Below are 13,310 nucleotides of genomic sequence, written 5' to 3' on the forward strand. Positions count from 1 at the left end.
CCTTCCTTCCTTCCTTCCTTCCTTCCTTTCCTTCTTCTTTCTGTCTTTCTTTCCTTTTCTTCCAGACAGAGCCTCGCTCTGTCACCCAGTCTGGAGTGCACTGGCACGATCTCGGCTCACTGGAAACTCTGCCTCCCGGATTCACGCCATTCTCCTGCCTCAGCCTCCTGAGAAGCGGGGACTACAGGCACCCACCGCTGTGCTGGGCTCATGTTTTGTAGTTTTAGTAGAGACAGGGTTTCACCATGTTTCCCAGGCTTTTCTGGATCTACTGACCTCGTGATCCACTCCCCTCAGATTCCCAAAGTGCTGAGATTACAGACGGGATCCACCTTGGCCAGCCTGCTGTATGCTTTTGTGGCTTCCCCCCTCCCTCCCTTTCTCCTACTGTCACTATGCTTTCCAACCACCCCTGACTCTGCTCCCATTTATCAACCTCCTACACCTCCACCACTGCTGGGGAACTCCTCTTTGGGGTTCGACACTAAGGCACCACCAGGCAGCAGCATCCCACCACTTCCACCCTGCAGCCGCCACGCCAGGAGCCCTGGTCCAGCCCCAGAGGGCAGGGGGCCGTACCCTAAAGGCGCAGGCGCAGGTTCCCTGCCTTTTGCATTGCTTTCCTGCTCTCAGAATGCCCAGGAGTTTCAATGCACTCATCGTGCACTGCCACAACCTTTCAAACCAGGAAAGGAGTGGGCAGGGACAGCAGGTGCCACACACACCAGCCAAGACCTCCACTCAAGAACACAGGGGCTGTTTTATCTGGGTGAAGGACATTGCTTCACCAGCCACCTGTAAAACATTCCCTGTGCACCCTCATTCCCATTGCCACCAACTTCGTGTAAACTCCAGTCCCGAGGACAAGTCAGAAACCCAGGACTCAGGCATCGTGGGCATGCCTGGTGCCACCTCTCCCGCCAAATGTGCAGCGCACTCTGCAAATCAAGTGGTCCACCGCACCACACCAAGAGCACAGGGAGGTGGCAACAAAGAAAGGAGCCTATGAAACCCACCTCCAAAGCAAGCAGTTAATCCAAGACAAAACCCATCTTGGTGCTCAGTTGCTCCTCTCGTATGGACCACCTGGCCATCCTATTCTGGCCCAGCCCAAGCCCCATCCACCCTATCCCAGGCTGGTCAAAAGGGCCCTGCCTACTGGAGCAGGGTGCTCCCTCTCCAAGTCTCTATCGCTCTCACTCTCTAGCTTCCTATCCCGCTCTCTTATGGGTTTGCCCCTAAACCCCATGCTACTAGTATCGCCTTCCGTCTGTCTCTCTGTCTCTTTCTCTTTCTCTGTACCTCTATCTTTCTCTGCCACTCTATTTCCCTATGCCCCTCCCCTTTCTCTCTCGATCGCTGTCTCTCTCCCTGCCTCGGTTTCAATCTCTCCATCCATCTCTTCCTTGCTCTCCATCAAGCCGTTTGTGTGGGCGTGCATGTGTGTATTTGTGTGTGTGTGTGTTTGTGTCTGTGTGTGTGCTCGCGTGTGTGTGAGTTCCTGTGCACATGCACCCGGGTGTGTCTGTGTGTGGGGCTGTGGATTTGCTCCTGGTGGTGGTGGTTTGTGTCTGGGTTCTCTCAGTCCCTCTCGCCAGGGATCAGGCTGCTGACTCTAGTGCCAGCCCATGGCAAATCAGGGCCATCCCCCAACTCCCAAACCCCCATGCTGTCTTGCCCACCAACCGGGTCTTGGTTGGGACAAGCACCCATGGTGGGGCGATATGAGAAAAAGACCACGTGAGGCTGGGCTGGCTGTTCACCCTTGGCCCGCCCTGATGGCTCTCAGTGGTTGGAGCAAGAGGGGGCCTCGCAGGAGCTACTGAGCGGCCAGGGATCCAGAGCAATATCTCCACAACAGGGTGGAGGATCCAACGGGGTCCCAGGATCATGGGCCCTGGAACCTCAGAGCACACCCTGTTCCGAGCAGGCCTGATGTGTTGGAAGCTGGGCAGTTCAGATGCCATGGGAAGGCTGCAGTTGAGGGGCTCTAGGGTCCTGATACGATCCTGGTGGCCTGGGTTGGTGGTGCCAGCTGGAAACAGGCTGGCATGGCTGGGCTGGGCTCTTGTTGCAGCCAGGCTCCTCTGCTGGTGTCTACGGCCATAACAACCTGATCATTCCTGAACTCTTCTGATCTCAGAAGCTAAGCAGGATCAGGCCTGGTTAGTACTTGGATGGGAGGCTGCCTGGGAATACTGGTTTCTGTAGCCTTTTTTGCTTTCTTTGTTGTCTTTCTTTCTTTTCTACCTTCCTTTCTTCCCTTGTCTCTCTCTCTTCTTTCTTTTATCTTTCTTTCTTTCCTTCTTTCTCTCTTTCTTCCTTCCTGTCTTTTTCTCTTTTTCCTTTTTTCTTTCTTTCTTTTCTTTCTTTCTGCTGTCTTTCTTCTTCTTTTTCTTTCTCTCTTCCTCCCTCCCTCCCTCCCTCCCTCCCTCCCTCCCTCCCTCCCTCCCTTCCTCCCTTCCTTCCTTCCTTCCTTCCTTCCTTCGTTCCTTCCTTCCTTCCTTCCTTCCTTCCTTCCTTCCTTCCTTCCTTCCTTCCTTCCTTCCTTCCTTCCTTCCTTCCAGATGGAGTCTCACTCTATCACCCAGGATGGAGTGCAGTGGTATGATCTTGGCTCAGTGCAAGCTCCGCCTCCCGGGTTCACTACCTATTCCTGCCTCAGCCTCCTGAGCAGCGGGAACTACTGGTGCCCGTCCCCACATTGGGCTTAAGTTTTGTAGTTTTACTAGAAACCGGATTTCACCATGTAAGCCAGGCTGGTCTGGATCTCCTGACCTCGTGATCCACATGCCTCTGCCTCCCTAAGTGTTGGGATTACATTTGTGATCCACCCTGCCTGGCCTGCAATAGGCTTTTGTGGCTTCTCCCCTCCCTCCCTTCCCCCCTACTATTGCCATGCTTCCCAAACTCCCATGACTCTGCTCCCACTTTATCATGCCCCTACACTCCCGATGCAATTGGGGAACTCCTTCTGGTGCTGCACCACAAAAATACCAACAGGCAGCAGCATTCCACCACTTCTGCCTAGCTGTCGCCCCGCCAGGAGCCCAGTTCCAGCCTGAGAGGGCAAGGGGCCAGACCCCAAAAGCACAGGCCTGGGTGTTGGTGTTGTGAGATGAAGGCCATGTGCCGCTGGGCTGCCTGTTCGCCCTTGGCCAGGGCTGACGGCTCTGGCTGCGTGGAGCAAGAGGGGGCCTCACAGGAGCTCCTGAGCCAACATGGATCCAAAAGAATACCTCCCTGACGGGGCGGAGGAGCGGACAGTGTCCAAGGATCATGGGTCATGGGCCCTGACGCCTCAGAGCACTCCCTGTTCCGAGCGGGTCCAACATTGTGGAAGCTCAGGAGCTCGGGAGCTGGGGGAAGGCCGCGGGCAAGGGCTCTGGGGTCCGGATACGAGCCCAGAGGCCCCGGGCTGGTGGTGCCAGCTGGAAGCCAGCGGGCATGGCTGGGCCAGGCTCTTAGGGCAGCCAGGCGCCGCTGCCGGTGTCTAGGGCCATAGCCGCCAGAACGCACCCGATCTCGTCTGGTCTCGTGAAGCTAAGCAGGGTAGGACCTGGTTAGTACTTGGATAGGAGACCACCTGGGAATACTGAGTGCTGTAGTCTTTTTAGCTTTATTTCTTGTCTTTCTTTCTTTTTTCCTTCCTTTCTTTCCTACTCTCTCTCTTGTTTCTTTCTTTCTTTTCTTTCTTTCTCTCTTTCTTCTTTCTTTCTTTCTTTCTTTCTTTCTTTTTCTTTCTTCTTTGTTTCCATCTTTCTTTCTTTTCATTCTTTCTCACTCTCTCTTTGTTTCCTTCTTTCTTTCTTTCCTTCTGTCTTTCTTACTTTTCTTTCTCTTTCTCTCTTTCTTTCTTGTTTCTTTCCTTCTTTCTTTCTTTTCTTTCTTTCTTCATCTCTTTCTTGCATTCCTTTCTTCTTTCTTTGGTTTCTTCTTTCTTCTTTCTTTAATTCTTTCTTTCTTTTCTTTCTTTCTCTCTCTCTTTCTTTTGTACTTCTTTCTTTCCTTCTTTCTTTCCTTTCTCTCTTTCTTTCTTTCTTTCATTCTTTATTTCTTTTTTCTTTCTTTCTTGCTTTCTTACTCTTTCTTTCTTTCTTTCTTTCTTTCTTTCTTTCTTTCTTTCTTTCTTTCTTTCTTTCTTTCTTTGTCTTCTTTCTTCCCTTATTTCTTTCTTTCCTTCCTTCTTTCTTTCTTTTCTGTCTTTCTCTCTTTCTTCTTTCTATCCTTCTTTCTTTCTTTTCATTTTTTCTCTCCATTCCTTCCTTCCTTTCTTTTCTTTCTTTCTTCCCACTTTCTTTCTTCTTTGTTTCCACCTTTCTTTTCATTCTTTCTCTCTCTTTCTTTCCTTCCTTCTGTCTTGCTATTCATTCTTTCTCTGTTTCTTTCTTTCTTCTTTCTTTCTTTTCTTTGTTTCCTTCTTTCTTTCTTCCTCTCTTTCGTTTCTTCTTTCTTTTCTTTCTCTGTTTTTTCTTTCTTTGTTTCTTTCTTTTCATTTTCTCTCTCTCTCTTTCTTCCTTCTCTCTCTGTCTTTCATATTTCTTTCTTTTCCTCTTTCCTTTCTTTCTTTCTCCCTTTCTTACCTTTTTCTTTCTTTCTCTTTCTTTCTTCTTTCCTTTTTTCTTTCTGTCTTCTTTCTTCCCTTATTTCTTTCTTTCTTTCCTTCTTTCTTTCTTTCTTTCTTTCTTTCTTTCTTTCTTTCTTTCTTTCTTTCTTTCTTCTTTTTATCCTTCTTTCTTTCTTTTCTTTCTTTCTCTCCCTTCCTTCCTTTCTTCCTTCCTTCCTTTCTTTCCTTCCTTCCTTCTTTCTTTCTTCCTTCCTTCCTTCCTTTCTTTCTTTCTTTCTTTCTTTCTTTCTTTCTTTCTTTCTTTCTTTCTTTCTTTCTTTCTTTCTTTCTTTCTTTCTTTCTTTCTTTCTTTCTTTCTTTCTTTCTTTCTTTCTTTCTTTCTTTCTTTCTTCTCTTTCTCTCTTTCTCTCTTTCTTCCTTTCTTCCTTTCTTCCTTTCTTTCTTTCTTTTTCTTTCTTTCTCTTCCAGAAGGGGTCTCACTCTGTCACTGAGGCTGGAGTGTAGTGGCGTGATCTCGGCTCACTAAAAGCCTGGGCTCCCTGGTTCTCGCCATTCTCCTGACTCAGTCTCACAAGCACCTGGGACTGCAGGTGCCTGCCACCATGCCCGGCTCATGTTTTGTAGTTTTAGCAGAGATGGGGTTTCACTGTATTAACCAGGTTGGTCTAGATCTCCTGATCTCATGATCCACCTGCCTCAGCATCCCAAAATCCTGGGATTACAGGCGTGATCCACCATGCACAGCCTGCTGTAGGGTTTTGTGGCTTCCACCCTCCCTCCCTTCCCCATACTGTCGTCATTATTCCCAACCTCTCCTGAGTCTGCTCCCCAATCATCACGCCCCTACACCCCCACCGCATCTGGGGACATCCTTCTGGGTTGAGCCACCAAAGCACCACCGAGCAGCAACATTTCACCGTTTCTGCTTAGCCTTCGCCCAGCCAGGAGCCTGGCTCCAGGCTGACAGGGCAGGGGGCCGGAGCCCCAAGGTTCAGGCTCTGGTTTTGACGTTGTGAGAAAAATGCCATGCGCTGCTGGGCCGCATGTTCACCCTTGGACAACCCTGACGGCTCTGGCTGGCTGGGGCTAGAGGGGAACTTGCTGGAGCTCCAGAGCCACCAGGGATCCCAAAATATACCTCCGCGACATGGCGGAGGACCGTACTGTGTCCTAGGATCGTGGGCCCTGGGCCCTGACCCCTCAGAGTGCTCCCTGTTATGAACAGGCCCAACATGGTGGAAACTTGTGACCTCGGGAGCTGGTGGAAGGCCGCGGGCCAGCGCCTCACGGGTCCAGATACGAGCCTGGAGGCCACGGCCTGGCAGTGCTGGCTTGAAGCCAGCGGGCATGACTGGGCCGGGCTCTTGGGACAGCCAGGCACCTCTGCCCACGTCTATGGCTATACCACGCTGAACGCGCCCAATCTCGTCTGTTCTTGGAAGCTAAGCATGGTCCGGCCTGTTTAGGACTTGCATGGCAGACCATCTGGGAATACCAGGTGCTGTAGGTTTTTGGCTTTCTTTCTTGTTTTTCTTTCTTTTCTACCTTCCTTTCTTCCCTTCTCTCTGTCCTTTCTTTCTTTTGTTCCTTCCTTCTTTCTTTTCTTTCACTCTTTCTCTCTTCTTTCTTTCTTCTTTCCTTCTTTCTTTCTTTTCTTTCTTTTTTTCTCTCTCTCTTTCCATCTTTCTTTCTTTCCTTTCTTTCTTTTTCTCTTTCTTTCTTCTTTCTTTCCTTCTTTCTTTCTTTGGTTTGTCTCTTTCTTTATTTCTCCTTTCTTTAATTCTTTCTTTCTTTCTTTTCTCTTTCTCTCTCTTTCCTTTATTTCTTCCTTTCTTTCTTCTTTCTTTCCTTCTTTCCTTCCTTCCTTCCTTCCCTCTTTCTTCTCTTTCTTTCTTTCTCTCTTTCTTTCTTTCTCTCTCTCTTTCTTTCTTTCTTTCTTTCTTTCTTTCTTTCTTTCTTTCTTTCTTTCTTTCTTTCTTTCTTTCTTTCTTTCTTTCTTTTCTTTTCTTTTCTTTTCTTTTCTTTCTCTTCCAAAAGCGGTCTCGCTCTGTCACCAAGGCTGGAGTGCAGTGACGTGATCTCAGGTCACTTCATGCTCCACCTCCCGGGAAAACTCTATTCTCTTGCTTCTGTCTCCCAAGCTGCTGGGAATACACTTGCCCGCTACCATGCCCGGGTCATGTTTTGTAGTTTTAGTAGACACAGGGTTTCACCGTGTAAGCTAGGTTGGTCTGGATCTCCTGACCTCATGATCCACATGTCTCTGACACCCAAAGTGATGGGATTACATTTGTGTTCCCCTCCGTCCAGCCTGCAGTAGGTTTTTGTGGCTTCCCCCTTCCCTCCCGTCCCTGTATTATCGCCATGCTTCCCAACCTCCCCTGACTCTGTTCCCCCTTTATTGCGCCCCTACACCCCTGACGCACCCAGGGAACTCCCTCTGGTGGTGCACCACCAAAGTGCCATCGGGCAGCAGCGTTCCACGACTTTCGCCTAGCCACCGCCCCACCAAGAGCTCTGCTCCAGCCTGGGAAGGCAGGGGGCCGGACTACAATGGTGTAGGCCCGGGTGTTGGAGTTGTGAGAAAATGTCCATGCGCCTCTGGGCTGCTTGTTCGCTCACGTCAGCCCTGATGGCTGTTGCTGTGTGGGGCAAGAGTGGGCCTCGCAGGAGCCCCTAAGCCACCAGGGATACAAAAGAATTCCTCTGCGACAGGGTGGAGGAACGGACGGTGTCCCAGGATCGTGGTCCCTGGGCCCTGACACCTTGGAGCACTCCCTGTTCTGGGCGGGCCAGATATGGTGGAAGCTCGGGAGCTCAGGAGCCAGCAGGCCATTGGCTAGCGGCTCCAGCATCCCAATACGAGCCCAGAGGCCCCGGGCTGGTGGTACCGGCTGGAAACTGGCGGGCATGGCTGGGCCAGGCTCTTGTGGCAGCCAGGCGCCTCTGCTAGCGTCTATGGCCATACCACCCTGAACGCGCGAGATCTCCTCTGATCACAGAAACTAAGCAGGGTAGGACCTTGTTAGTATTTGGATGGGATACCACCAGGGAATACAGGGTGCCATAGACTTTTTTGCTTTCTTGTCTTTCTTTTTTTCCATATTCCTTTCTTTCCTTCTCTCTCTCTCTATTCTTTCTTTCTTTTCTTTCTTTCTCTCTTTCTTTCCCTCTTTCTTTTTCTTTCTCTCTTTCTTTTTTCTTTCCTTCTTTCTTTCTTTCTTCTTTCTTTCCCTCTTTCTTCTTTCTTTCCTTATTTCTTTCTTTTCTTTCTCCTTCCTTCCCTCCTTCCTTCCTTCCTTCCTTCCTTCCTTCCTTCCTTCCTTCCTTCCTTCCTTCCTTCCTTCCTTCCTTCCTTCTTTCTTTCTTTTTCTTCTAGACGGAGTCTCACTCTATCACCAAGGGTGGAGTGCAGTGGCATGATCTTGGCTCTCTTCATGCTCTATCTCCCATGTTCACGCAATTCTCCTGTCTCATCCTCCTGAGCAATGGGGACTATAGGCACCTTCCCCCACGACGGCCCCATGTTTTGTCGTTTTAGCAGAGATGAGGTTTCACCGTGTTAGCCAGGCTGGTCTGCATCTCCTGACCTCATGATCCACACTCCTCAGATTCTCAACATGCTGTGGGTGCAGCCATGGTCCGTGGAGCCTGGCCTGCTGTAGTCTTTTGTGGTTTCAACCATCCCTCCCTTTCCCCTACTGTCACCATGTCTCCCAACTTCCCCAGATTCTGCTCCCAGTTTATCACCCTCCTACAATACCTCCGCAGCCGGGAATGTCCTTTTGGGGGTCCGCCACCAAAGTAAAACTGGCAGCAGCCTCCCACCGCTTCCACCTCGCCGTCGCCATGCCAGGAGCCTGAGTCCATCCTAGGAGGTCACGGGGCCAGACCATAAAGGCGCAGGTGCAGGTTCCCTGTCGTTCGCGCTGCCTCCCTGCACCCGGAATGCCCAGGAGATTCAATGCACTCATCAGGCACCACCGCAAACTTCCAAACATGGGGAAGGGGCGGCAGGGGAAGTGGGTGCCACACTCACCAACCAAGACCTCTGCTCCACAACGCAGGGGCTGCTTTATCAGGGGGAAGGACATTGCTTTGCCAGCCACCAGGAAAACAGACCCTGTGAATCTGGATTCCATTGCCACCAATTTCGTGTAAACTCCAGTCCTAAGGACATGCCAGAGACCCAGGCCTTGGGCAATGTATGCATGCCTGGTGCCACGGCTCCCGCCAAATGGATGGATGAACTCTGCAAATCTAGGGGCCCAATGCACCGCACCAGGAGCACAGGGAATCGCCAACATAGGAAGGAGCCTACGAAACTCACCTCCAAAATAAGCCATTAATCAAAGACAACACCCATATCAGCGCTGTGTTGCTCCTCTTGCATGCATGGCCTGGCCACCTTGTCCTGGCCCAGCCCAGGCTCCCTCCACCCTATCCCGGTCTGCTCAAAAGGGCCCTGCCTACAGGAGCAGGGCACTCCATCTTCAAGGCTTTATCACTCTCGCTTTTTAGCTCCCTCCCCCTCTCTCTTCTGGGTTTGCCCCTGCACCTCCCACTACGTCTGTTGCCTTCCCTCTGTCTCTCTGTCTCTCTCTCTCTTTCTGTATCCCACTCTCTTTCTCTGAATCTCTGTCTGTCTGTTTCCCTCTACCCTTCCCCTGTCTCTCGATGGATGTCTCACTCCCTCCTTTGGTTCCAATCTCTCCATCCATCTCTTCCTTGCTCTCCTTCAAGCCGTTTGTGTGTACGTGCATGTGTGCATGTGTGTGTGTGTTTCTGTGTGTGTGTGCTTGCCTGTGTGTGTTCCCGAGTGCGAGAGCCTGGGTGTGTCTGCGTGTGGGGCTGTGGATTTGCTCCTGGTGGTGGTGGCGTGTGTCTGGGTTTCTCTCAGCCCCTCTTGCTGGAGATCAGGGTGCCAGTTCTAGTGCCAACCAGGGGCAAAGCAGGGCCACCCCGAAACCTGAACCCCCCATGCCCTGTTGCCCACCGGCCGGGTCTTGGTCGGGATAAACAACCATAGTGTCAGTGTTGTGAGAAAAAGTCCATGTGCAGCTCAGCCGCCGGTTCACCCTTGGCCAGCCCTTATGGCTCTAGCTTGTGGGGCAAGAGAGGGCCTCGCAGGAGCTCGTGAGTCACCGGGATCCAAAAGAGTACCTCCATGACAGGGCGGAGGACTGGACGGGGTCCCAGGATTCTGGGCCCTGGGCCCTGATGCCTGGGAGCATTCCCCGTTCCAAGCAGGCCCAACATGGTGGAAGCTCGGGAGCTCGGGAGCCAGAGAAGGCCGCGGGCCAACGTCTTAGCGTTCCCTATCCTAGCCTGGTGTCCCCAGGCTGACGGTGCCAGCTGGAAGCTGACAGGCATGGCTGGGCTGGGCTCTTGGGGCAGCTAGGTGCCTCTGCCAGCGTCTACAGCCAAACTACCCTGAATGCACCTGATCTCGTCTAATCTCAGAAGCTGAGCATGGTCGGATCTGGTTAGCACTTGTATGGGAGACCACCTGGGAATACTGGGTGCTGTAGGCTATTTTGCTTTCTTTCTTGTCTTTCTTTCTTTTCTACCTTCGTTTCTTTCCTTCTCTCTCTCTTCTTTCTTTTTCTTTGTCTCTTTCTTTCTTTCTTCTTTATTTCCTTCTTTCCTTCTATTCTTTCTTTCCCTCTTTATTTTCTTTGTCTCTCTTTCTTTCTTCTTTCTTTCCTACTTTCTTTCTTTTCTCTTTCTTTCTCTCTCCATTTCTTTCTTCCTTTCTTTCTCTCCTTCTTTCTTTCTTTTTTCTTTCTTTCTTCTTGCTGTCCTTCTTTCTTCCATTTCTTTCTCTCTCTCTCTTTCTTTCTATCTTTCTTTCTTTTATTTCCTTCTTTCCTTATCTTCTTTCTCCCTTCCTTTCTTTCTATCTTTCTGTTTTCTTTCTTTCTTTTTCTTTCTTTCTTCTTTCTTCCCTTCTTTCTTTCTTTCCTTCCTTCTTTCTGTCTTTCTTTTCTTTCTTTCTTTCCTTCCTTCTTTCTTTGTTTCTTTCTTCTTTGTTTCCTTCTTTCTTTTCTTTCTTTCTCTCTGTTTCTTTTTTCTTTCATCCTTCCTTCCTTTCTTCCTTTGTTTTTCCTTCCTTCCTTCCTTCCTTCCTTCCTTCCTTCCTTCCTTCCTTCCTTCCTTCCTTCCTTCCTTCCTTCCTTCCTTCCTTCCTTCCTTCCTTCCTTCCTTCCTTCCTTCCTTCCTTCCTTTCTTTTTCTTCCAGATGGAGGTTCGCTCTGTCACCCAGGCTGGAGTGCAGTGGCGCGATCTCAGCTCACTGAAAGCTCGGCCTCCCGGGTTCACGCCATCTTCCTGTCTCAGTCTCCCGAGCACCCGGGACTGCAGTCGCTAGCCACCATGCCCAGCTCATGTTTTGTAGTTTTTGTAGAGACGAGTTTTCACTGTATTAGCCAGGCTGGTATACATCCCCTGATCTTGTGATCTACCTTCCTTGGCATCCAAAAGTCCTGGCATTATAAGTGTAATCCAATGTGCCCAGCTTGCTGTAGGCTTTTGTGGCTTCCCCCTCCCTCCCTTCCCCCTACTGTTGCCATGCTTCCCAACCACCCCTGACTCTGCTCCCCCTTAATCGCCCACCTACACCCCAGCCACAACTGGGGATCTCCTGCTGGGTGTTCGCACAGAAACACCACCAGGCAGCAGCATCCCACCACTTCCTCCTCGCCACCACCCTCTCAGGACCCATTCTTCAGCCCTGGAGGGCAGGGGACCAGACCTCAAAAGCGCAGGCGGGGGTTCCCTGCTGTTCGCACTGCCTTCCTGCTACCGGAATGCCCAGGCGATTCAATGCATTCATAGGGCACCGCCACAACCTTCCAGTCCAGGGGAAGGGGCAGGCAGGGGCAGCGGGTGCCACACACACCAGCCAAGAACTCCGCTCCAGATCGCAGGGGCCACTTTATCTGGAGGAAGGACATTGCTTTGCCAGCCACCAGGAAAGCAGTCCCTGTGCAACCAGATTCCACTGCCAGCAACTTCATGTAAACTAGAGCCCTGAGGACATGCCAGAGACCTAGGCCTTGGGCCCAGTGGGCACGCCCGGTTCCACGACTCCCGCCAAATGGGCGGGTGCCCTCAGCTAATCAAGGGGCCCGATGCACCACACCAAGAGTGCAGGGAGGTGCCAACAAAGGAAGGAGACTATGAAACCCACTTACAAAGAGAGAAATTAATCCATGACAAAACCCGTCTCAGCGCTCCGTTGCTCTTTTCATATGGATGGCCTTGACACACTATTCTGGCCCAGCCCAAGCCCCCTCCACCCTAACCCGGCCGGATCAAGAGGGCCCTGCCTACTGGAGCAGGGCGCTCTCTCTCCAAGGCTCTATCGCTCTAGCTGTCTAGCTCCCTCCGCCTCTCTCTTCTGGGTTTGCCTCTGCACCTTGCGCTACTTCTGTCGCTTTCCCTTTGTATCTCTGTCTCTCTCTCTTTCTCTGTCTCTCTCTGTTTCTCTGAATCTTGGTCTGTCTCTTTCCCTCTCTCGCTTGCTGTCTCTCTCCCTCCCTCAGTTTCAATCTCTCCATTCATCTCTTCCTTGCTCTACTTCCAGCCGTTTGTGTGTGCGTGCATGTGTGTGTGCGTGTGTGTGTGTGTCTGTGTATGAGCCACAGCCCCTCCTGCTGGGGATCAGATTGCCGGCTGTAGTGCCAGCCTGGGGCAAAGCAGGGCCTTCCCCCAACCCCCAACAGCCCACGCCATCTTGCTCACCGGCCAGATCTTGGTCGGGACAAGCTACCATGGTGGGGGAGTTGTGGGAAAAAGACCACACGCAGCTGGACTGGCTGTTCACACGTCGCCAGCCCAGACGGCGCTGGGTGGTTGGGGCAAGAGGGGGCCTCATAGGCGCTCCTGAGCGGCCAGGGATCCAAAAGAATGATGCCATGGCAGGGTTGAGGACCAGACAGAGTCCCAGGATCATCGGCCCTTGGCCCTGATGCCTTGGAGCACTCCCTGTTCCAAGCAGGCTAACGTGGTGGAAGTTTGGGAGGTCGGGAGCCAGGGGATGGCTGTGGTCAAGTGGTTTGGGGGTCCCGATAGAAGCCCAGAGGCCCCGGGCTGGCAGTGCCAACTGGAAGCCGGCGGACATTGCTGGGCTGGGCTCTTGGGGCACCCAGGTGCCTCTGCTGGCATGTTTGGCCATATCACCCTGAACTTGCCCGATCTCGTCTGATCTCGGAAGCTAAGCAGGGTCATGCCTGGTTAGTACTTGGGTGGGAGACTGCCTGGAAATACCGGGTGCTGTAGGCTTTCTTGTCTTTCTTTCCATTCTACCTTCCTTTCTTCCATTCTCTCTCTCTTTCTTCTTTCTTTCTTTCTTTCTTTCTTTCTTTCTTTCTTTCTTTCTTTCTTTCTTTCTTTCTTTCTTTCTTTCCTTCTTTCTTTCTTTCTTTCTTTCTCTCTTCTTTCTTCTTTCCTTCTTTTCTTTCATTATTTCTCTGTCCCTTCCTTAATTTCTTCTTACTTTTCTTTCTTTCCCTCTTTCCTTCTTTCTTACTTTCTTCTTTGTCTCCTTTATTTCTTTTCTTTCTTTCTCTCTCTTTCTTCCGTTTTTCTTTTTCTTTCTCTCTTTCTTTCTTCTTTCTTTCCTTCTTTCTTTCTTGTCTTTCTTTCTTAATTTCTTTCTTCTTTCTTTAATTCTTTCTTTCTTTTCTTTCTCTCTTTCTTTCTTTCTTTTTCTTTCTTTCCTTCTTCCTTTCTTTTCTTT

General features: G+C 50.7%; 6 pseudogenes; all 6 read left to right on the top strand.

Moving 5' to 3' along the window:
* Positions 1-2,095: 2,095 nt before the first annotated feature.
* Positions 2,096-2,214, top strand: LOC135969006 (5S ribosomal RNA; annotated as a pseudogene).
* A 1,277-nt stretch (positions 2,215-3,491) lies between these two features.
* On the top strand, positions 3,492-3,611 carry LOC135969011 (5S ribosomal RNA; annotated as a pseudogene).
* Positions 3,612-5,958: 2,347 nt separating this feature from the next.
* Positions 5,959-6,077, top strand: LOC135969014 (5S ribosomal RNA; annotated as a pseudogene).
* Positions 6,078-7,521: 1,444 nt separating this feature from the next.
* LOC123570916 (5S ribosomal RNA) lies at positions 7,522-7,640 on the top strand (annotated as a pseudogene).
* Positions 7,641-9,982: 2,342 nt separating this feature from the next.
* Positions 9,983-10,101, top strand: LOC123570569 (5S ribosomal RNA; annotated as a pseudogene).
* Positions 10,102-12,734: 2,633 nt separating this feature from the next.
* On the top strand, positions 12,735-12,853 carry LOC123571272 (5S ribosomal RNA; annotated as a pseudogene).
* The last annotated feature ends 457 nt before the right edge of the window (positions 12,854-13,310 follow it).

The sequence above is a fragment of the Macaca fascicularis genome, chromosome 1, assembly GCF_037993035.2.
Source record: "Macaca fascicularis isolate 582-1 chromosome 1, T2T-MFA8v1.1".
Lineage (NCBI taxonomy): Eukaryota > Metazoa > Chordata > Mammalia > Primates > Cercopithecidae > Macaca > Macaca fascicularis.